This window comes from Danio rerio, chromosome 2, assembly GCF_049306965.1.
Source record: "Danio rerio strain Tuebingen ecotype United States chromosome 2, GRCz12tu, whole genome shotgun sequence".
Taxonomy (NCBI): Eukaryota; Metazoa; Chordata; class Actinopteri; order Cypriniformes; family Danionidae; genus Danio; species Danio rerio.
Genome location: NC_133177.1, coordinates 42697926 through 42721659, shown reverse-complemented (window position 1 = coordinate 42721659; position 23734 = coordinate 42697926). Strand labels below are relative to the sequence as shown.

Here is a 23734-nt window from a genome sequence, read left to right as displayed (position 1 = left end):
ATTTTGATCAATTAGATCACAAGTAGATGAAGGAGAGCATTCCGGTTCACACCTGGCTTTTAAATCTGTCAATTTCATTGATTTCCAACCACTGTTCTGATGATATGGAAATGATGATATTATGATATGGTGGTCGTATGTAAACTGTAAACTTTTCTATTTCACAAATAATTGTAGGACACTATGCACTGGATAAATCTTTAAAAGAAATCTTTAACTATAGCGTGCTCATTTTTGCTAAACATTTTTTTTCTCTTTTTGTTGCATTTTATTATTTTTTTTATTTATTTAATTCAATTTTTTATTTGGAATTTAATTAATTTTTCATTTTAATTTTTTACATTTTATTCGATTTTATTCAATTTTATTGTATTTGATTTCATTATTTATATATATATATATATATATATATATATATATATATATATATATATATATATATATATATATATATATTAAATTTTATGTGTTTGTAATAAATTTTATTTAAAAATTTATTCAATTTTATTTTATTCAATTTTACTTTATTTTGTTCAGCTTTATTTATTTTATTAAATTTTCAATTCAATCAATTCAGTTTTATTCAGTTTTATTCAATTTCGTTTCATTTGATTGTATTAAATTTTATTTTTATTTAATTTCATTTAATTGTTATTTTTATTAAAATTAAATTAATTTTATAAATTTTATTTTTTATTTTATTTTTTATTTTATTTATTAATTTGTTTTGCTAATTTATTTACATTTAATTTTTTCATTTTAATTCAATTTATTTTAATTTATTTTTACACATTAAGTAGAACATTCACAAACCTGTTTATCAACATAGGAATCCATCAATGCATAGGATTGCATGACAGCTAATCTTTGATGACAGAATTGTAAATAGTTTTAGTTAAACACTAATTTCTTGTCCTGTTTTCAAGGAAAACATTAAAAGCTGTAAGACAAAAGACAAAATGTATTGATAATTTTTTATTTAGCTTTTTCCCTATACTATATTCAGTGTATTTTTATTTTTTATTTTTTTTTTAGGTAGTGTAGTTATTTATTCAGTTTCTTTACAAAGCCATTACATTTATTTTGAAGGGAAGATGAAATTATAGTACTGAAAACCATACATATTTCTTCTTCTCCGATAGCTGCGATCTAGCTGAAAGAAATAGATCACCTGTAAATAAAACAATTGCCATCATTGAGTACGTTGGAGTACATGGATGCCAATAATCCACAGACAATAGACAATAGTCTACCATGTAAACAGCCATTTTTATTAATTTTTAAGTTAATTAATTAATTAAGGTCTTAATCAAACTAAACAGAAATTGATTTAAGACGTGGAGCATGCCGATTTTAGTCGCATTATTGAAGTTCTGTACAAAGGGTTATTTTTTTCTATAAAGCGTGCAGTAATAAATTCTATTCAAATATCACTCTTCCAGCAGTTCATACTCCCATCCAACATCTCGTTAGTAACAAGGGGGCATGCAGGACAAGAATGAAAGTGAAAATTCCAAACTGCAGTTAACCAGTTAAACTCTGCAGTACCAGATCCGTGGCATCATCGACATTTGCTTTAAGATTTAAAGGGCTAACATTGCACCAGACCTCCTTAAGTGGTTTCGTTTGAAAGTGTAGAATCTATATTTTATGCACATATGCATCACTTTGGCTTTTACTCTACTGTACAAAAGTCATTTACACTTAAATACACAGTATTTAGCATACCCGAGCTAGGTAATTTACATTGGTTCATTTTCCTATTTTTCATATGACACATGTACAAATTATAGCTCAAATAAAAGCTCTTGCCGGTGCTCATACGGTTCTAGCATTCTTTTTACTGAATTATATTCACATATCAAACAGTTGCCGAATGAATCGCTGTGTTTCCATGGCACAGAAGTGAAAACATTGCATGTATGATCACTAAGCAGCCCCAGATAGCACAGACAGCTGTCATCTCTTATGCTGTGCGCTTCAGGGCCATTTCTCCTCTTTTTTGAGGTGATGTGCATAAGTAATTCTTTTATATGTCTGACATGGTCCAAACAGAGTGAATTATGTTTGATCAAACAAAAGAATAGTGAAATATGAAAACAATGATCGGTCCCTGTGGCTTTTATAGCACTTCTCATCAGTTAGAATACAATAACTTTTGCATAAATTATGGTAGAGGCATTTTTCTTTTTTCCTATGATTACAGACATGTGCAGGAACCACCAAAATTAATTACAACAAGCTAGACCACACAGAACCTAAAAGGTACACTTTCAATTTTAAGCTCATCAAAAAAACAAAAAAAAACAAAAAGCGCCTCTTTTTTAGGTGTTTATTATAACACAGACAACATATACAGTTATTTTAAACACTTTCAATAGTGTTTTATGCCAAATTTTTACATTTACACCTCTGGATGTTGATTTGGAAAGCTTTTAAATTTGGGTGGGTAAAATCCAGGCCGAAATCCCAAAATAACAGCAGAGTTTAACTGGTTAAAGTAGACAAATTAAAAATGAAACGCCTGAAATAAAATGAAACTACGGAGGAAATTGTGGAAAGCACAGTGACGCAATGACGTTAATCGAATTATGTGCTATAATGTGTAAAACGGGATCATGAAAAGAACATTTAAAAAGCAACTCATGCAAGCACTTTAATCACATTATTGTCTTGTTCAGATTAAGGCAAATATTTTGATTACTGATGTCAATTGAAACCTATAGTCACTAACTGAGTTTCTTGTTTTCATTTAACACAAAGGAAGCTATTCTGGAGCCATTGTCTTCCATAGTATTTGTATCGTTTCTATTATGACTGTGGCTGCTTTAAGACAACATTCCTCAGAATATCTTGTTTTCTGTTCAACGTAGGAAAGACAACGTTCATAAAATGTTTGGTGAATCCCTTTAACACTGGGCTGTTAAAATCAAGACTAGAAAGAGAACATTAGCTTTTTGCATTCATCCCACCCTCCCCCGCCTCATCTTTGAACCAAATTTAGCATTATCAATAGCAAAGTCCCATAAATGTGATCAATAGTGGCATCATTTGAAGCCTGTATGATGTGAGGCTGAAATCGAACACCCTCGTATAGGAAGGAAGGGCGCTTTACCTGAAGTGGAAGATTAAAGTGCTGCTAAAATATAAGGTAGGGAGGAAGGCTGTCGTGCCAAAAGCATCATTTATTTTATCCCCCATCCATCCATCCGAGCTTCGCACCACTTCTCCAGCACTTAGGGCATTGATTCTGTGCCCTTCCCCAAAATTATAGCCTGATGCTGTACTTTTTCACATTCAGACATCATATTGATGAGAAGCTGCCGAATCATCTCGCTCAGATCGAAGATAAGAGAGACATCAAATGGAACTTTGATGCCTGTTGCCAGATCTTGTAGAGCCGCGTCCGCCCAGGCAATGTTTAGGTTTGCTTCTTTTGGCCTACTGGAATGATGTCATGTGTTTGAGCGGTGTCTGTGGTTTGAGTGTGTCTGTCGTATTGGTTTCTGTGATTGTGTCCTGGAAGGTTTTATTTGGAATGTCCTGTGTTTGTTGTCTGGAGGGGGTGTGTTTTAAAGTCTGTTTTTAGGTACGTGTTTTGTTTGGTGGTTTGTCTTGTTGGCTGCCTGTTTTGTGTGTTTATCCTGTCTGATTTTTTCCTTTGCTCATTTTGCTTCAATACACTCCTTTTTGGTGGACGGCTGTGCAAATCTTTATGTTTGTGTCTGTGGGATTCTGGAAAATTGAGAAGTACCTCCTTCAAACAGACACTCAGGATGAGACTCAGTTACAGTAAAACTTGCAAATGTGGACTTTACCATTGGGGAAGGTAAAGGAGTGCAAAATCCCACCTTCGGATCTAAAGCCAATAATAAAAGGCTATATTCTAAACAAATGGCAAACAGAATGGAGTCAATGCTCAGAAAATAAACTTTTTGAAATTCAGCCAAAAATAGGAAGAAAATCTCATTTATTTTTTACCTCAAGACCATAGACTGTAAAATATATGGACGTAGTATCCGTGATGTCACCCATAGGTTTCTAAAGAGCGCAAAAGAAGCCACAAGTAGGCGCGGCCAACCGTCGCCATTTTGTTTGCGCGTCATCACACCGACGGCGGGATACCAAACAAGGGCAAAGAGGCGGAGATTCAGACACCTGCTGGCATTTAGCTTGGACCTGGTTCAGACACACTTTACTTTGGGAGAACGATTAATACTTTATCACCTGTGACTCGTTTGTATTCTGACCACTTGTGCTTGGTTGTACACCATATCAATAAAGTGTTTAGACGTTTAAAAACACTGCTGTAATACACTGAGCCACTAAACATTGTTCTTATGACATTTTTCAACAGGAGGAAAACGCGAATTACTTCCAAACACTTCAGATATAGTCTGTGTTAGTTTATGTAAGACTATTGATGAAATCCAGCATAACACTGTATGACAATGCTTCAGATGACTGTTCTAGAGCCTACAGCTAATCAATTCGTCAGATTCTGAAGTGCATTACAGCTCTAAATATAAATATAAACGATAAATGATCTTAAATAAAACAAATACATGTATAGAGATGGTATATAAGTATATAACTTTACTCACATGGGAAACAGAGGCCACGTAAATGGTTTGTGAGCACAATTAACTGCCCTCAGGATGCCATGTCATCTAATAATTGTAGGAAACAAGTCCAAAAGGCAGTTGACTGTGTAAAGCCACACAAAACAACACAGAAATACAATATATAAATATAAATATGCCGAGTTCAGTGGCTAATCTTCAGGATTCAGCTGAGGTGACGTGACGGCGACCAGCGAGACCTAGCTGTCAATCAAGTGGCCACTCCCTTAATTATGCAAACTTAATATAACTGAATATAAAGGAAACGGATGAGTTATAAAAAAATTCACCCCCCTCACAGTTGTCATGAAGGGTAATATTAGCTGTATTAACCAAAATCTTTTTTTGTACCAGGCTGTAAACACCCTTTTTTCTGCTGTAAAGTTAGCCATTCTAACAGTGGGCTCAATTGAAATTTGCTCTGTTTTGGAGCCAGGAGCGGCCAGGACTAGCGGAATTTCGGATGTATTGCAGTTTTAGTTACTTCCGTATTGGCTTCCTGAGGGAGAGCTGGAGGTTGCCGCTTGCTCAAGACACGATGAGATTGTTTATAGAAGATGCCGCATTGGAAACACAAGACTCATACATGAACATTTGCTTAAAGGAGAAGAACCACTAAAATTTCAACATTGCAAATGAAACCAAACTGTTAAACATGTTATTGTGGAATGCCCTATTTTTAATGTTATCAGACAACAACTTTATCTGGACACACTTTAAATTGAAATATTTTTAAATGTGAATCCTTCTAAAATTTTACTTTTTTTTCAATCAAAAGTAAACAGTAAAAACCTTTTTAGATTTTTATCTTTTATTATTATTATTATTATTATTTTTAATTATTTATTTTTTATTATTAATGTATTTTACCTTGTGTATTTTTTATTGTTGATGGTGACTTTTAATTGTTAGAATATTTTGTATCGCTATAGAAAAGTGGTATTTATAAAATTTGGTAAATTTAATTAATTAATTAATTTATTTATTTATTTATTTATTGCCTTGACAAGCTGAAATGGCAATAAACTCAAAATTCTCTCTTTCTCTTACCATTGGGGCCTTTTTGTATGGATTGGGTTCAGATTTGGTTTTCTAAGTTAGCTTTGATTTTGGCTCAGTGGTTTGTACTGTCGCCTCACAACAAGAAGGTGGCTGGTTTGAGTCCCGGGTTGGCCAGTTGGCATTTCTCTGCATGTTATCCTCGTGTTTGTGTGGTTTTTTTCCGGGTGCTCTGGTGTCCACCACAGTCCATCTTAAGTGAATTGGGTAAACAAAAGTGTCCGTAGTGTATCCGTGCATAGTGTATAGGTGTTTCCCAGTACAAGGTTGTAGCTGGAAAGATATCCGCCATGTAAAACGTATGCTGGAATAGTTGGGGATTCATTCTGCTCTGGTGACCACTGATAAATAAGGGACTAAGTCGAAGGGAAATGAATGAATGAATGTTACGTTTGTGAACACATCTGGTTTGAATCCAAGTGAATCAATCATGGTTATTTCTGTTCTTTTTATACATGTGGGGGAAAAAAATTACATATACAAAATAAAATATGAGATTGTCATTGAAACATAATAAATGTGTGTGTGTGTGCGCGTGTGTGTGTGTGTGTGTGTGTGTGTGTGTGTGTGTGTGTGTGTGTGTGTGTGTGTGTGTGTATACAGTGGTTAGCATATATTAGTACACCCCTCACAAATCTGTTAAATTCATATTTTTTATAGGAAGCTATACAATATTATATCTGTGAATATACATTAGATTAGTCAGTACTGAAGCCAAATCTGGAGCTTATCTTACAAAATAACGTACGATAACGGTCTAAAAACTAGACAACCCAAATTTATGTTATACAAAAGTATCAAGTTCAAATAAAAAAAAATAAAAATAAAAAAATCAAGAGAAGCAAAAAAAAAATTTAATTAAATTAAAATTGTTGAAATTTTGTGGGTTGTAATTTTAATAGTTTTTTTGCAATATTTAGCTTGAATTTAATTGTAATGTCTTTCAATTTCTAAATATATTTAATGACTAAAATATTATTTTAATAAATATATCTGTTTAATAAATGCACCAAAATGCATTGCCTATAAATGTCATTTTTTATTATTATTATTATTATTTATACAGCAATGACTGTTTTTTTTACGTTTGACTTAAATTTTTGACTCTCCAGAAAACCGTAAAGCGCTGTTTGTTTAACTTTATCTTTGCACTGTTGTATTTTATATGCTTGTAACTTATTATGTTTTATGCAGATATAGTTCAGTATTATTATGAATACTGCATAGAAAAAGACAATCTCTCCAGTTGATCTAAATTAGTAAATCTTCCCAAATCGAGATATTCAAATCATCTGGTGAAATTATATTCATATGACTTAACAATGTAATTAAAATAAGTAAATAATAATTTCTTTGTCAATAGTTGACCCATATTTAAGTCTAAAAGACTAAAACAAAACAAATGAAAGCAATCTTTTTAGCAAACTAATATAAAAAAATTTGAATCTTGGGGCTGAATCAAAAGCTCAATAATAGTAATTATAAAGGAACAAATCTTAAATACGCATACAAAAAGGGTTATTTGCATTAATACAAATGTGCGATGTTGGATTTACAAGTCAGTCAGCTTCGAGGTTAACCGATATTGATTATATATATTTTGATAAATTGCGATTTGGGATTGCAATTGTCAACCGTGAAAGCACCATGTTCAATAGAAAAGTATTGACCAATACAAAAGTGTACAGACACCAATTTTTTATTGTTTTGTCATCCTTTTAAATGTAAGCTAGTCAGTAACAATTGTAAAATAAGTTTATAAGGCTATCTTATAGGTTTACTTTTAATTTGGTCATATGTAAATAAACGAATATGCTTAATCAAACGCAGTTGAAATCGAAATTATTTTTTGTTTTTATTATTTGTTTATTTAACTATGTTTAGCAGAGTAAGGATTATTTTTACAGTATTCCATGTAATATTCTTTTTCTTCTGGAGAAAGTCTTCTTTGTTTTTGTTTTTTTTGTTTTTTGTTTTTTGGCTAGAAAAAAAGCAGTTAAAAAAAAAAAAAAACATTTTGAGGTCAATATTATTAGCCCCCATCAGCAGTATTTCTTTTTTTTGATAGTCTACAGAACAAACTATCATTATACAATGACTTTCCTAATTACCCTAGCTTGCCTAATTAACCTAATTAACATAGGTAAGCCTTTAAATTGCAAGCTGTTATTAGAGATGAGTTACTAAAACTATTATGTTTAGAAATATGTTGAAAAAGTTTTCTTACTGTTAAAGGGTCACGAAACACCAAAACACATTTTTTGAGCTGTTGACAGTCGTATATGTGTCCCACACTGCTAAAAACACTATTAGGACACCTATATTTCACTAAAAAGTGTAAATTGGTTGTTTTTGCGTTATTTCAAGCAAATTCGTACTTCCTGTTTGAAACGAATTTTTGAAGCTGCGTCACGGTCATGACATAATAGCGTGTATTCCAGTGTGCAGACTGGGCGTCTGTGCCAGAGTGTGCCTTATTACGTCTTACAGTGTGATACATTAATGCATGAGTAAGGCTTGGTTCAAACCAATCAGCGCGCTCTATTGTGCAACTTCATTAATATTCATTAGTGTCACCGTCTTTACACCACAGAGACGCCACGTTGTGTTGGCAAAACAAGCGTGAAGTGTTGCTTTTACAGTTTGCTGCCATTAAGTTTCGTTTTCATTTTCTCTCTGTGAGAGCTTATCTGGATCACGTGTGGATTACAGTGTACGCGACGCTCAACAACAATAATTTACGTGTCTAAGGAGGATTATTGTTTACCTGAGAGCTGTTCTCATCTGCAAACGCTGAAATCCGGATTCCGGATGTAACGTTAGTCTTCTCTTCATAAAGACGCGGCTCTAGTTGCTGGTGATTGTCCTGTCTCTACAGATTTGGTAAGTGAGCGACCAGTGCTCTTTGTATATTCAGTTTGTTCGTATCAAATAAGTTAACTATTGCATTGAGTGCAAACATGTTAGCACCGCATTTTGTGACCGGAATAACACACGCGGCTTTCTGACGCTACCTGCTGTGTGCATCTAAGTTTCCGGGAAATGCGGAGTTTTTTTTTCTCTCATTCGCCGTGCGGTATCAAACATTGCATGAAAAATACACGCTTAGAGCAGTTCCTCGAATCAAATATCTCGTTTGTCGCGAGGGGCATGAATGAATTCCCTGAATGAAAGAGCCGAACTGCAGTTAAAGTCCGACATTTAATAATTTGGCAAATAATTCGACTACAGATGTCCATGTAGGTTAAACACCATCCCTTTCTCCTGTGTATTTTGACTGAAACTCGCGCGTGCCCAAATAGACACTCCCACACCCTCCCACTTTAGTTTCTCCGACACTCCCCCCTAAACAGAGCTGGACACCCCCACTTTTCTGACTTTTTCCAAAGAAGAGGTGTGAAAACACCCTGCTGAAACGAGGGGGTTTCATGGCCCTTTAAACAGAAATTGGGGAAAAATATACTGAGGGCTAAAAGTTCTGAATTCAACTGTATATATGCATGAAACAATTTTACACCACTCTCTGGAATATTCCATTTTGATTGGCTGCGACATTCCAAGGTTTTTTATTCCAAGAAAACATTCGCTGAAAACACATGCACACACATTTGTTCACCTATCTTTATGGGGACTTCTCATAGACATAAGGATACTGTACAGACTGTATCACTCTACCACCAAACCCAACCCTTCTTCAAGATACTTCAACCTGTGTGATTTATTATCCGTTTTCTTCATGGGGACTATAGAATGTCTACACAAGGTCAACATTTACTGGTAATGTTATGGAAAACAAGGTATTTGTGTGTGTATGTTGACAGCATAAAAAACAAATGTGTGTATGCTGAGCAAATTCTCTCTGCACAGATGATTTGCTGTGTGCTGAATGATATCAGTGTGGATCCAGCTGGTCTGTTTGCACCGAGTGCCCGAATAAAGGGGGGCTGCAGAGTTTTCCATGTGCCGCAACACATGCACTGATGTAAGCAGCTATTGTGTCACACACAAAGAAAAGAGCGATACAGTTGCTTCCTCCTGGATCCGTCCATCTGTGTGCGCTGTACGTGCGATCTGTAATTGTAATCTGAAGCTTGTTAAAGTCCGCCTTATTAATATGTGTCATCATATCTGTCACCACACGACCCACACTCTTTCTTTCGTTCTCGGTCTCTCGTTTCACTTTGCATGCGTGTTTGCCATCTGTCCAAGCTGAGGGTAGTTTGGTAACTGCCAGATGAGCATCCTTTTAATTTCCCTCAACTCTCCGTCCTCCAGCACTGGTGCTTGGACAATTCCGGGGCTTTGTCTACGACACGTGTGCCTCAGGGTGGTGCGCCTACCCCCCCTCCATCCCAGAGCCTCTCTATTATACGAAGACCACTCAGATGGAGCCCCCCTCCTGGTTCGCTGGGCCATTATCTCTTTGTGAAGGGGGTCTCCACTATTGTCCAATAGATTAACACAAGTCCCTCCCTTCTCTCCAGTGTCCCCACCACATGCTGGTCCAAAAGTGTTAGAATGCCCTGAAGCAGAAAACGAGGAGGCAATTTACACAGCCAACAACGCTGGGTCAAATAGGAGAGAGGAGAAAGACAATGAAAGATAAAGCTAGAGTAATAGGTAGGAGTTTGGCTGAAAACTGCAATTTAAAGTGACACTTCCCTTCACAAATAAAAGCCCACTTTGCGCCAGAGGCTGCTTTTCTTTGGGAGAACTATTTCTTTTCAATTTCTTTCACAAATGGCGTTAATGTTTATTTTTCCATGGAGTTTTCTGATGAAGCCTGATGTTTTCATTTTCATTTATTTTCTTTTCTCTTTGCTTAATGATTTTTTTCTGTGTATTTACTTTTAAAACAGGAAGCCTGGGTATGACATATAGGGTGACAGGGTTGCTTTATCCACTTGTTAAGTCATGACGTATGGAGTACTGTTTTCAGGTCCAAGCCGCTACTTATTTGAATTGAGAAGAAATTCGTTTATAGTCATATCGCACATTAAAGTGAATTTTATATAAAATCATGGTGTACACAAGAGTCTCTGGACTTTCTGCGTCACAGACACAAATATTTTAACGATTTATAAAAAACAAATTACTTTCTGGCCATCTGATTTTAGTCATGAATATACATATTGCAATCGGGGAAAGTATTACATCACTTTGTAAATGCTAATTATTACCATTTGATGAGTCTCCCCATACAGTTTAATAGAGCGCTTGGATCTGGAAGCTGCCTCACTTGACGTCACATTTAACAGAAGGACTGTACATATAGCTTTTATTTTGTGTCTAGAGAAATTAAAATCCTATTAAGCATTGTAGATGTTACAAAAATATATGTATGAATATATGCTTGGGGTGGCATGGTGGCTCAGTGGTTAGCACTGTCGCCTCACAGCAAGAAGATTGCTGGTTCAAGTCCCGACTGGGCCAGTTGGCATTTCTTTATGAAGGTTGTATGTTTTCCCCGTGTTCGCGTGGGTTTTATCCGGGTGCTCCGGTTTCCCTCTTAGTCCAGCATAAAGGGGATGGCATAAGTCTTTTATGTTGTTTTACATACGTTGCTCAGCAACTTGGACACCTCCAAATGGTGTTAAAAGTGTCACATACTAGGCACTAATAGCCTAGTGGGTAACTGCACTGTCTTATCCTAATTAAAGGTTAAAAACCAAAAAAAATATGAATCAAAAAAGTGTTACAAACTGAATTTATATGGCATAATTCACCCCAAAATGTAATTTTTGTCTTAATGTAATGATTTTATTCGTGGCCGCAAAATGACACATGAGCTTTTTGTTTATTGCTGAGAGGACGCGCGGTATCCGAAGAGAACTATTCATAAGAGATCTTTCCGATTTCAGAAGCATCTATTCTGCACACTGTGAAACAGACATGAGGGATACCCAGTTGTTGACCATTTGCATGTGATACCGAAATAGATGGATGTAAGCTTTGTGGACGATGTTATATGTAAGGAGTTTAGATGCAAAAACCTCTAAATGTCGTGTGATATTTTCTTCTAAAATTAGCTTTTTAGTACGACGTGTGTGTGTGTGTGTGTGTGTGTGTGTGTGTGTGTGTGTGTGTGTGTGTGTGTGTAGACGGAGTAATTTTACTTTTATAGTGACAAATAAGTTATTCAGATTACCTTTAAAGTGAAATAACTGAACATACACATAGGAGACTGAGAAAAATACTAATCTTTGGAGAAAATGCTAAAACTGGACTAACTAACAACTGGACGCTTGCGAGTTCTTCTGATTGGTCAACTGTTCTGGAACTGTCAGGATGACAGATGAACGCTGCTGTGGGTAAAAGTTGAAATCGTTTTACCTTCATACAACATCTAAAAAATGCTGTGCTGCAAAAGACATGTGTATAACGGTCACGTACATCCACCAAAAAATTTTTATATAAGATTTTGTCTAATCTTGGGATCATATAAGGCGCCGATCACACCAAATGCTTTTTGTGTTGAGAGGCGCCTTTTTTTGAATGATTTACTAATGGTTGTAAGTAGGGGTGTCACGATTTCGATTTTTAATCGAAATCGATCGAAATTTATGGTCCATTTCGATTATCGAATCAAAAAATAGAATCGTCGATGCTGCCACGCCCCCATGTCACGTCAGCTTTGCGGGAAAAAAACATGCTTGTTGAAGTGCTTGTTAAACTGCAGAAGCTGGAGACCAGTCGACAGAACTTAAACCCTCTCCTCTTTCAATGAAGTCGCCGGTGTGTAAGCATTTTGGATTTCCAATGAGTTTTGTTGACAACGTTCGTGTTGTCGACCAAAAAAACAAAGTTTTGCAAGCTCTGCTATGTATGTATTACGTACAGTACGGTTCGTCCGATAGACAACACCGGCATCGCGATCCTCCACCCACCCCCGTTGCAAATCCGCTCGCGAAAAGTACACACTCAGGCCCTGTTTACACTGTCTTTGTTTTTAGATGGCATTTTAGAACGACAACGATTTGACATTCACAGTGACGTGTAGCATTTCTGAGCAGCCCTCCTTCCTCATTACCTCTGAAAATGCACATCACGTGACCACACAGATGCACTCACAGCCATGCGCTCCAGACAGCAGGTCCAGGCAGTCAGAGGACTGCTTCAATCTTTCACTCACTTGTACTTAGTCATTTTAGTGAACACCTCAGATACTGTTGGCTGGTTCCTGTTGGTTGTGCGTCTTTTTTACCGACGCCATTATAACGACACAGATCACTGCCTATTCACGAGTCCCGCAGAAAAAGTGATTGACAGGTGGTAATTATGTGTATAACTTGCCTTTATTCATTTACTGTATGATTTGTTTATGGGTAAAACAAAGACCATGCAGGTCAGGTAGTTTAAACGGTAGGCTACAAATAATTAATTGGTCATTAATTAATTAATTATTCATAATCGAAAATCGAATTGAATCGTGCCTTCAGAATCGAAAATGTAATCGAATCGAGAACTTGGAGGATCGTGACACCCTTAGTTGTAAGGGTTATGCGTGCTGCTTATGTGCCCTGCGCGCCTCGTGTTTTAACTGCCTGCTGTGCCTCGTGTTTTTGTCTTTGTGCACCGTGCGCTCGCAGTTGTAAACATTTTCCAATGATTCTCCAATCAAATGAAAGCAGAGCCGGGGTTTCCGTTGAGTGCCTGCAGTGTTTGTGTTGTCAAGACAACAAAGGAGACTTTTGAAGATGGAGGAGAGACTAGTGGTTGCTGTTTTGAGTTATCCGGTGCTGTACGACCAGGGCCGGAGCAAGCTGAACTGCCACTCTAGGCAGAGAACGATCACGCCGCCCTCAACCCTAATGTGAAAACGTAAGTGAACAGTTATGAAAATGAGCTGCCGCCCTATGCGCGCATATAACTGAGGACGCGCGGGTGCTGAGGGAGGGAAGTGTCGCGGACGCCACCCTCTCTATTCTGCCGCTCTTTGCAATCTTGAATATCACAATATTATTAAATATTAAAATTATATTAATATCAACAGCAACACTCTCGCACAATACGCAGCTGATTCAGTCTTTGACTAGCGACATACGCTTCTTTTTTTCTTTTCAAAACAAAAAAGGCAGTTCGATGTGATCGGCCCCCTAAGTCAGTCTGTGAGTGATGTGTGACTTCTCTGCACACAGAATATTGAACAGTTGTTGTCCACTGCACCTGCTGTTATAGATGGACACCGTGCTAGCATTTTCATTAAATTTTACATTTAATACACAATTGTTGTTTTTCTGTTGTTTTAGGAGAGGGCTGAGCTTAATCTTTGAAAGTGTCCTAATTGTAAAGTTTTATTTGCCATTGTATTGTTTATGTGAAGCTCTTCAGTTCTCTAGCAAAACATTTCTGCCTGTTCAAAAACAGAAAAAGCAAGTACTGGAGATTTATTGCTTATTCCTGTTGTATTGAACATGTTGCAAAGTGTGATCATAAAATCAAGGTCAAAAACATGCTCCGATCGATTGGCAGGAGATCAGTATCGGCAATAATCATATTTACCAACTGGATTGGTACTTGCTGATCTGGCCGATCTCATGAACCAATCACAAGTGTTTGTGTTAGTTGGAGATAAGCAAAATATTTAAATGGTCTTGCATGTATTTAGGCCCTTTCACATATAAGAACTGAAAGTTTTGTGTTTTTGACAACATTGCAAGTTCACTAAAACCTGGCTGAAAATATTAGATACATTTAAAATGATATTTTTAACATGAATATTCAATACTATAACTTCTTGTTATTTACCTAACTGCAAAAAACAGTAGTTAGACATATATTATTTTAGTAAAGATGTATTAGATTCAAAGGATGGCATTTTAACTTCTTATGCATCAAATATGTGCTCTAAACTTAAGCTTGATTGAGACATGTTAAATTCTTCTCCCATCATTTGCAGTGTCTCCAATTTTTTTTAGTAGTTTTTCTAATTATCAATTTTTTTATCTGTGCTATCTATTATATTTGTAAAGCTGCTTCTGACCATGACATGTTCACACCTAAATGGTTGTAAGAGACATGTTTAAGGGATTATATGCAGCATACTTAATTTTTTCTCTTAGGTAAGAACAGGTCTCCACTTAAGTGTCATACTTGGAGGGAAAGTGTGTTTTATTTATTATATAAGATTAAAGCATCAGAAACAGTACTCTGTATTGGCCAATTCCCAATGATAAGGAATCTGTACTCGGCCAATGTATCGGCTGCAAAAATCCTGATCGGAGCAACATATATATATATATATATGTGTGTGTCTGTATGTGTGTGTGTGTGTGTATATATATATATATATATATATATATATATATATATATATATATATATATGTATGTATGTATGTATGTGTGTGTGTGTGTGTGTGTGTGTATATATATATGTATGTGTATGTATATGTATGTATATATATGTATGTATATATATATACATATACATATACATATATATATATATATATATTTGTATATATATATATATATRTATATATATATATATATATATATATATATATATATATATATATATATATATATATATATATATATATATATATATATATATATATAATCTGTACTATGTATCGGCTGCAAAAAAAAAAAAAAAAAAAAAAAAAATATATATATATATATATATATATATATATATATATATATATATATATATATATATATATATATAATGTTAATTCCCATTTCAGTTTTGTCTCATTGCCATCTGTGGAAATCCAGTTTCAGGTTGTGTTTCTTTTTTTTATATATAGTTGGCAGAGGATTTTTTGTTTTTGTTAAACAAGATGGCTTGTATATTTAGAGGAAAGGTAAATGGCCCTAAAGTATGTCTGGTGCAGTTGTTCCTACGCCACTGTGTATGTTTTCATGGCGCTTCTCGTGCTTCCTTCAGACTGAGCTTTCTCCGAGAGAGGGTCAGCACTTTTGAAAAGGCTGATTGAGTTTTCAGCTCGAAGGCTGGAGGGGGTAGCGAAAGGCGACTCGCTCTCTCTTTAGTGCCACAGACCTTTCGTTTTGTGTGTGGCCTTGGAGGAAATGGTCAGGAAACTCACGTCACCCTGAAAGACTGAGACACATTCAGGGTGTCTCGGAGGGATTTGAGTGTGTTTTGGGTTTGACAGGGCTTGCGGGATTGAGGGAGGTGGTGTTTATTCAAGATCTGGAGCTTGACTGAGAAGTGTGCCTGTTAAATGTTTGTCCTAAAGATGTGGGGTTAGCGTAACACAGTGGGTAAAGATCAAATCTGGTTAGCAAAATGTTGTCTAGAAGAGTTAGTCCGTTTAAGCGCTTTCATACAAGAGATTAGAACAGCTATTAGGTTCAAGTTGCCTTGCAAAATAAACTGCCAGCTGTGTTGCATACAAAAATTGTAGAACCATTCGAAATATGTTGAGTGTTAAAGAGGAATTATGGATTTATAGCCTCTTTTCTGTGTAAAATTTAAAATAAGGGTTACATCTAGACTGGACAAAATATTTAGCACTTTCTTTTATCCTTAACTTGGCATTAAATATGAATTAAATAAGCATCATGTTGTCACCACAGTATAAATAATTTTCTTTGACTGTCCAGCTTTTAATGTTTTTATGTTTTATCCTATATTAAAGTGAAAATTCCAATGCAATTCAACTTGTCTGTTTGAATGGTTTTATTGTATTTAGTATGTTTGTTTTGGCCATTAACATACCCCATGAAGCTGACATGGCATTAAATAGAAGATTCTGTATGATACAATACAATCTTTTCATAGTAGTTTTATGGTTCATATTAATTTAAATCATGTAAACAAGGCGGCATGGTGGCTTAGTGGTTAACACTGTCACCTCACAGCAAGAAGAACACTGGTTCGAGTCCCAGCTTGGTCAATTGGCATTTCTCTGTGGAGTTTACATATTCTCCTCTTGTTCGTGTGGGTTTCCTCCAGGTGCTGTCCAAAGACATGCAGTATAAGCAGTGTTTCCTTTTTTCCAGCTGTGGCAGCAGGTCTTTTACTCCGATCTACCAACTACCGAGTGTTATTTCATGGCATGAGCGCAGTATTACAGGCCGAGACCACATTTATGTAATACGAGCATGCTAATCTCTTTGCTTGCGTGCCAATTTCCTCTGTTCGTGCACAAAACGTCTTGCACGCCCTCAAATATACGCTGCTCAAGTGCAGATTTTCTTGTGCGCTTTCAAATAATCGCTGCTGAAGTGTGATTTAGTGTGTTTATGTAACAAGTATGTCTGCAACATTTATTAGATTTGCTGGGAATATTTATGAATGTCTCCAATAGACCTACAGAGCGGCATTAATGCATCCTGAAGTGCAATAAACTCCAGCAAGATAAAGTAATTGTATGCAGAGCCTTTGACCTTTATCTAGGAATAAAGTATAATTATGGAAACTGTGTTCATTTTAAATGAAGACTACGTCGTGTTTGCTAGCCTCACGCATCACACACCTGTCTGTCAGTCAGTCAGCATGTGACCTTAAAGGGTTAAACAAATGCACAGCACTACTATGGTTACAGAAACAATTGCACTGTAATAATTCACTTACCTTTTAATACGTTTTGGTGCGATTATAACCCTCAATTAAAAAACAACAACTGAATGTTTTTGAATGGGAAGCTGTAATGTAACCATGGCGGGATGTATAGTAGAATGAATATAGTGGAATCTATTATAAGTGAATTGAATAAACTAAATTGGCCGTAGTGTATGTGTGTGAATGAGTGTGTATGGATGTTTCCTGGTACTGGGTTGCAGCTGGAAGGGCATCCGCTGTGTAAAACATATGCTGGATAATTTGACGGGTAATTCCGACATGTAAACTATTTGTGTTTCTTGGAAATGATTGTTACTGTAGCTAATAATTCTGTGTGGAAAGGTTTTTCTGTCTGCATTTGACTTGTCGACTTGGTTAAAACCTAATAATTCCAAAAGGAAAGTGTGTGTGCGTGAGTTTTTTAAGAATGAGATGGTTCACCATATCATGTATACTACATCGAATGCTGCTGCTCAATACCTTAAAACCACCCAGAACGCAGACATAATCTTGTAATTCCAAGACGGTGAATCATCACAGACATTCCTATCGGATAGGGTTAGCAGAATAAAGCTGTTTGAATAATAAGAATAATAGTAATTCAGTTAGAATTGAATTAAAATCACAAACTCTCCCACCATCCACAAGCAAAAACTCCACCAGAGATATTTTCTTCGTCTGAGCTATGTCCACATAACATTGTTGCCCCTCAAAGCGGAGTCAGGTTATCTTTCAAAACAGATATCTGAGCTGTGGAAGTAACAGGCTGGAGACTCGCAGCATGTGTGTTTATGAGTCTCCCTGTGCCGATTGGCTGAGCTAAAAGTGTGAAAGAGCGTAGGGAGGACTATGCATGAGTCGGGGGTGGGGTAAGGGGCGTGTCCTCCCTCTCTCTCTCTCTGTTTGCCTGGTGTCCCTGCTTGATGAGATCAGCGGATCGCCTTTCATCATGAGGCAGCTCTCACACTGCCGTCTGTCCTCTCTCTCTCCTCTCGTCTTCCCTCTTTCTCTCTCTCCTTCTCTTCCTCCCTCTTCCAGTCCGCCGAGCTGGAGTTGGTAGCCGGAGCCGCGGTACAGGACGGAGTACGGAGTGCATAGTGGGACGGAGGCTGCCACGGCAGGGATTAACCTCAGGGAGGGGGTGGGGGGGTTACATCTCTGGGGAGAAGCTTCTTTTCTCCTGCATCAGCAGGGAGACACTGGGAAAAGAGAAAGAACTAGTGTGCGCTCCTCCTCACAAAGAGAGGTGCTCCCTTCGTGCTTCATCCCACCAGGTTTACTTATTCCTTCTCAACGACAAGGGGATTCGGCAGGGGGGACTATCAAAACTGGGTCTGGGTAAGCAGCATGCTCTTGTATCTGTGTGTGTGTGTGTGTTGGAAGAACTTAATGTGGCGTGTTTGTGTGTTTAAGAAACTATCCAGCAATCTTTTATCCTTCCCCTTCTTTGCTTTGGGCTGTTTGGGTTACCTCATGTGCACTCTTTCTTCCTAGCTCCCGCTTTTCTGGCATTCCCCGTTGTCTTTTATTCCTCTAATAGAGGTTTTGATCCTCTAATTGAGGTTTGATTCACCCTGGCAAGGATACTTCAGCGAGGATACAGGCTTTTCTTTGTGTTGGATGTTACAGCTATCCTGTGATGTTCCTGAAACTTGGGATTTCCACCCGCTTAATACTTTCTGAACTCCAGGGAGCAGGTTCAAGACCTCGAATGCCACCGCGGGGTCGTAGGAACTGTGCCCGATCCTGCTCTTGAGGATAGTGTGTGTGTGTGTGGGTTGGAAAGAGAAGTATTTCCACCTGAACTCGCGGCTCATGTTTTCTCAGCTGCTGTGTGTGATCAGATAAGGTGATTAGAGGATGGCTGTATGATCACCTCCCTGTGTTGCGCGTCACGGCTATCGTTTGTCCTTCTCTGGTTTGGTGTGCAGAGGAAGCGCTCCCACAGCGCTGACTGACTCTAAGCCCGGGGAGCAGATTTGAATGTTTTTCATTGTGAGGCTCATGTTTGTGTGCACGCGTGGCTTATGGATTTGCATGTGTCTGTTTGCCCGCATGTGGCTGTGTGTTTCCAGTACTGGAATGTTTATGGAACAGACTGTATGTGTGTGTGTGTGTGTGTGTGTGTTTAGGGTTGAGAGCAGTGGGGCATCTCTTACAATGAAGTACTGTAGTGGTGTCATGGTACAGTGATGTTATCAGATAATGATGCTTTATTACCTTTACTTTATGAAAACTTAATGATACTCAAAAGCCATGATAATATTGTGGTCTCTTAATAACCCTAAAGGATTACAGTGTTAGTTTACATGTTGTTATCATTGAAACATAGTGATGATGCTACTTTGAATCATTAAAAAGTAACAAACCTTGTTGGATTGTGTAAATGTTCTATTTATTTCAATATAAAGTGCCATAGTAATACTTTCTGGTACCTTGGTGTCACCATAGTTGTTCCTCGTAAGAAATACTATAGTATTGAGAGATAAACTCTGTGTTTTTACTTTGTCCCATAATATGAAAACCAATCTGCTACTATTATTTTATGTAACATCGCATACGTTTTACACAGTGGATGCCCCTCCAGCTGCAACCCTACACTGGGAAACATTCACACACATACACTACAGACAATTTAGTTTATTCAGTTCAGCTATAACGCATGTCTTTGGACTGTGGGGGAAACCGGAGCACCCAAAGAAAACCCACTTGAACACGGGGAGAACATTCAAACTTCACACAGAAATGCCAACTGGCCCAGCTGGGTCCAGCGACCTTCCTGCCCTTGAGGCGACAGTGCTAACTACTGAGCCACCGTGTCAACTTATTTTGTTTAAACCCTATTATTTTAGGTTTAACTTTTTTATGTATATGTGATATGTGTGTAAAAATATGGTCATACATAACATGAAAATCCTAAATTTGTTGATACACATAACTACTTAATGACTACAATGTTCTCTTATCATGGTAAAAACAATCCAATGCTACTCATTTATTTTTCACAGTGCTGAAACAGCAAAATGTTATTATGCTGTATTTTTTATACAGCGGTAGTATCACACAGTTTTTAAAGAGATAGTTCACTCCGAAGTTAAAATTGTCATCATTAACTTAATTTATGATTAATTTATTAACTCAATTTATTTTGAAGATAACTTGAAAATCTTCCAAAAATCCAAATTAACTATATGCGCAAAACCGGAATATCGCATAAGAGATGTGCGAATAAATAGAAGACAATGTTGACATGCAATGAGCGTGTTGTGGTGGTTGAAGGCTTGAGACGTGGAACACATGCTTTTGACAGTTCTGGAGGAAATTAATAATATAATTACACTAATACTGAAACTGTTAAGGCGTTTAAGAATGACCAAATCAACATTTCAGATGTTTTACAGTGTGCTCAGCCTGCTGGTTTGTCCATTCACACACATTTTTATTATCACATGATCTCTTATAACAACATCACATGACCTTTTTTAATGCACATAATGGAATTTTTTCGTTAAAAGTGTTTCCATCGTAGTTGGTCTGTATTTTCTTATCGAATAAAAAGTACATCCTACTCAGTTATGTGCATACATTTTTATGCACATTTTCAAAATGTGTGCATCTTGGCATTTCCAAAATGCGCAAAAGAATAGGTGGATGGAAAGATTGCTAATGACTTTTGTACTATAGATCAGTTTTCATCATTCTCATGAACTTATAACGGTTTGTAACCACTTGAAGTTGAGTAAAACAAAAAGGCTTTTTTTATTATTTAAACATTTTAGATGACAGATTAGTATTTATATTATTCATCATTGTAATTATTTTCAATTCACTGAAATAATAACTTTAATAAACAAAATATGTTCCTAAGACTGTGGTAGGCCAGTGATTCCATTCCCTGCTATAGTCTGCTCTATGGTTTTAAAACCCTTTTTAAACTGTATCGTTCAGACCTGTATAATTTTTTTGTAATGTTAAACATAGTGTTGTTTACTTGTGGATGTCTTATAACTAGCGCACTTCCGCTGAGCCAGCTGTGGTATCTTGGCAACAGAATGTCAACGCACAGAATATATCGGCACAGTTCAGCACGGTTGTCTAACCATGCCGAGAACTCCAGGCTGAGAACGGTTTGTAATTGTGCCGCGCTGCGTCCTTCCAGGCTCAGTGGAGAAACAACCACAACCGTACCATACTGTGTTTAGAACGGTTCGGCACGATAGTGGCAAAGCGGCTTATATTTTCATCATTCTCATGAACTTATAAAGGTTCGCAACCACTTTTTTTTTTCATTGTTTAGTGAACTCTTTCCCTTTAATATAATTTATTTCCATACCTTTCCAAAAAAAGATGCTTCCATGTACGTTTTTGTACATGGACATTGACTCTTTTGCACATATGTCTTCGTGTTTGTATGTGAGTTGAGAATGGTGTGTGACCGGGGCACAGGCTGTGTGTGTGTGTGTGTGTGTGTGTGTGTGTGTGTGTGTGTGTGTGTGGGACGCGGAGGGCAGTGGGACTGCTTTAATCACTGAGTGTGTTGTCTGAGAGCAGTGGGCTGGAAAGAGCTGACTGGAGTTGCTCTGTGGGGAGAGGCTCTTCTGGGAGAGCTTAGAGCTCAGCTGTTAGCCGTATAAAGAGCTACACAACCATTTGCCTAACCATTCAGTGTCCCTCCTTTGGAGAGGGCCACTGGGTTAGAGCCAGAAGCATTCGTGTGTGTGTGTGTGTGTGTGTGTGTGTGTGCTGCTTAAGGGTTTGAAAGGACAGGAGGTGGGCTCGCACATCTGCCACAAGGCTGTGTGTGCGTGTGTGTGCGTGTGTGTGCGTGTGTGTGCGTGTGTGTGCGTGTGTGTGCGTGTGTGTGCGTGTGTGTGTGTGTGTGTGTGTGTGTGTGTGTGTGTGTGTGTGTGTGTGTGTGTGTGTGATTATTACCGGTTTTGGGTTGGGGGTGGACACTTTAGTCACAGTGATAAATGGCTTTAGGGCTGTCAGAAAGCCTGGACTTCAATAGCTGTGTCTTATATTTACACTCTTCCTGCACATATAGCTCGCATCTGATGTTTTCACTGCAACGCCTGAAGACTTCTGAGCTCAGGGAAATTAAATGGGAAATTATATGGCGAGATATTTGGAACAGCTTAACGGGAAGTACAAGAAAAAAAAAACCTCGCATTTAATGGAAATCAGATTTAGCATGGGCCTGTCATGAAGGTTTGCAATGTTTTATCGGCTCTCTGGTGATAAATTAGATGCTTGAATCAGAATAGATGTATTAGACAGAGCTTTAATGTAGTGTTTATTGCAGTTATTTTGTGGTTGTTTATAAAATAGACTTGATTTACTAGGTGCAGATATTATTTTTATTTGTTATATACAGTGCATTCGGAAAGTATTCAGAGCACTTCACTTTATCCACATTTTTTTTTGTTACAGCCTTATTCCAAAATAAATTCATTTTATTTTTTCCTCAAAATTCTCAATACCCCATGATGACAATGAGAAAAAAGATTTTTTTTTAAATTGTTGCAAATTTCTAAAAATAAAAAAAACCCTGAAAAATCACATGTACATAAGTATTCACAGCCTTTGGACCTTTGGCAGCAATTACAGCCTTACGTCTTTTTAAATATGATGCCACAAGCTTGGCACACCTGTCTTTGGGAATTTTTTCCCATTCCTCTTTACAGTACCTCTCAAGTTCTATTAGGTTGGATGGGAAGTGACGGTGTACATCCATTTTCAGATCTCTCCAGAGATGTTCAATAGAATTAAGATCTGGGCTTTGGGTGGGCCACTCATGGACATTCACCGAGTTGATATTTTAGCGGTGTGCTTTGGGTCATTGTCCTGCAGGAAGATGAACCGTCGCCCCAGTCTGAGGTCAAGTGCACTCTGAAGCAGGTTTTCATTCAGGATGTCTCTGTACTTTGCTGCATTCTTTTCCCTCCAACCTTACTAGTCTTCCAGTTTCTGCTGCTGAAAAACACAGCATGATGCTGCCACCACCATGCTTCACTGTAGGGATGGTATTAGCCTGGTGATGAGCGGTGCCTGGTTTTCTCCAAATGTAACACCTGGAATTAACTCCAAAGAGTTTAATTTTAATCTCATCAGACCGGAAAATTTAGTTTCTTGTGGTCAGAGAGTCCTTCGGATGCCTTTTGGCAAATTCCAGGCAATGAGTAGCTTCCGTCTGACCACTCTACCATACAGGCCTGATATTGATCACCTCCCTAACAAAGGTCCTTTTCCCCCTATCACTCAGCTTAGATGGCCGGCCAGCTCTAGGAAGAGTCCTGGTGGTTCCAAACATCTTCAAATTATCATCTTTCAAATTATGGATGTTTCTGTAACCTTCCCCAGCCTTGTCCCTTGAGAATCCTGTCTCTGAGGTCTACAGACAATTCCTTTGTCTTCATGCTTGGTTTGTGCTTTGACATACATGGTCAACCCTGGGACCTTATATAGAGAGGTGAATGCCTTTTCAAATCATGTTCAATCAACTGAATTTACCA

General features: G+C 37.3%; 2 protein-coding genes across 3 annotated transcripts in view; both read left to right on the top strand.

Annotated features, from left to right (window-relative positions):
- The window catches only part of LOC141378646 (uncharacterized), a 471123-nt gene that overhangs the window by 31729 nt on the left and 415660 nt on the right, over positions 1-23734 (top strand). The gene's annotated exons all lie outside the window — the stretch shown is intronic.
- The window catches only part of spsb4a (splA/ryanodine receptor domain and SOCS box containing 4a), a 143329-nt gene that overhangs the window by 33199 nt on the left and 86396 nt on the right, over positions 1-23734 (top strand). Inside the window, exon 1 of one of the 2 annotated variants that reach the window (NM_001256642.1) lies at positions 18174-18557. The exons of the other annotated variant lie outside the window; for it this stretch is intronic. The gene's annotated coding sequence lies outside the window, so the exon portion shown is untranslated. Of the gene's footprint in view, positions 1-18173; positions 18558-23734 lie in introns of those variants that run through there. 2 annotated transcript variants of the gene reach the window in all.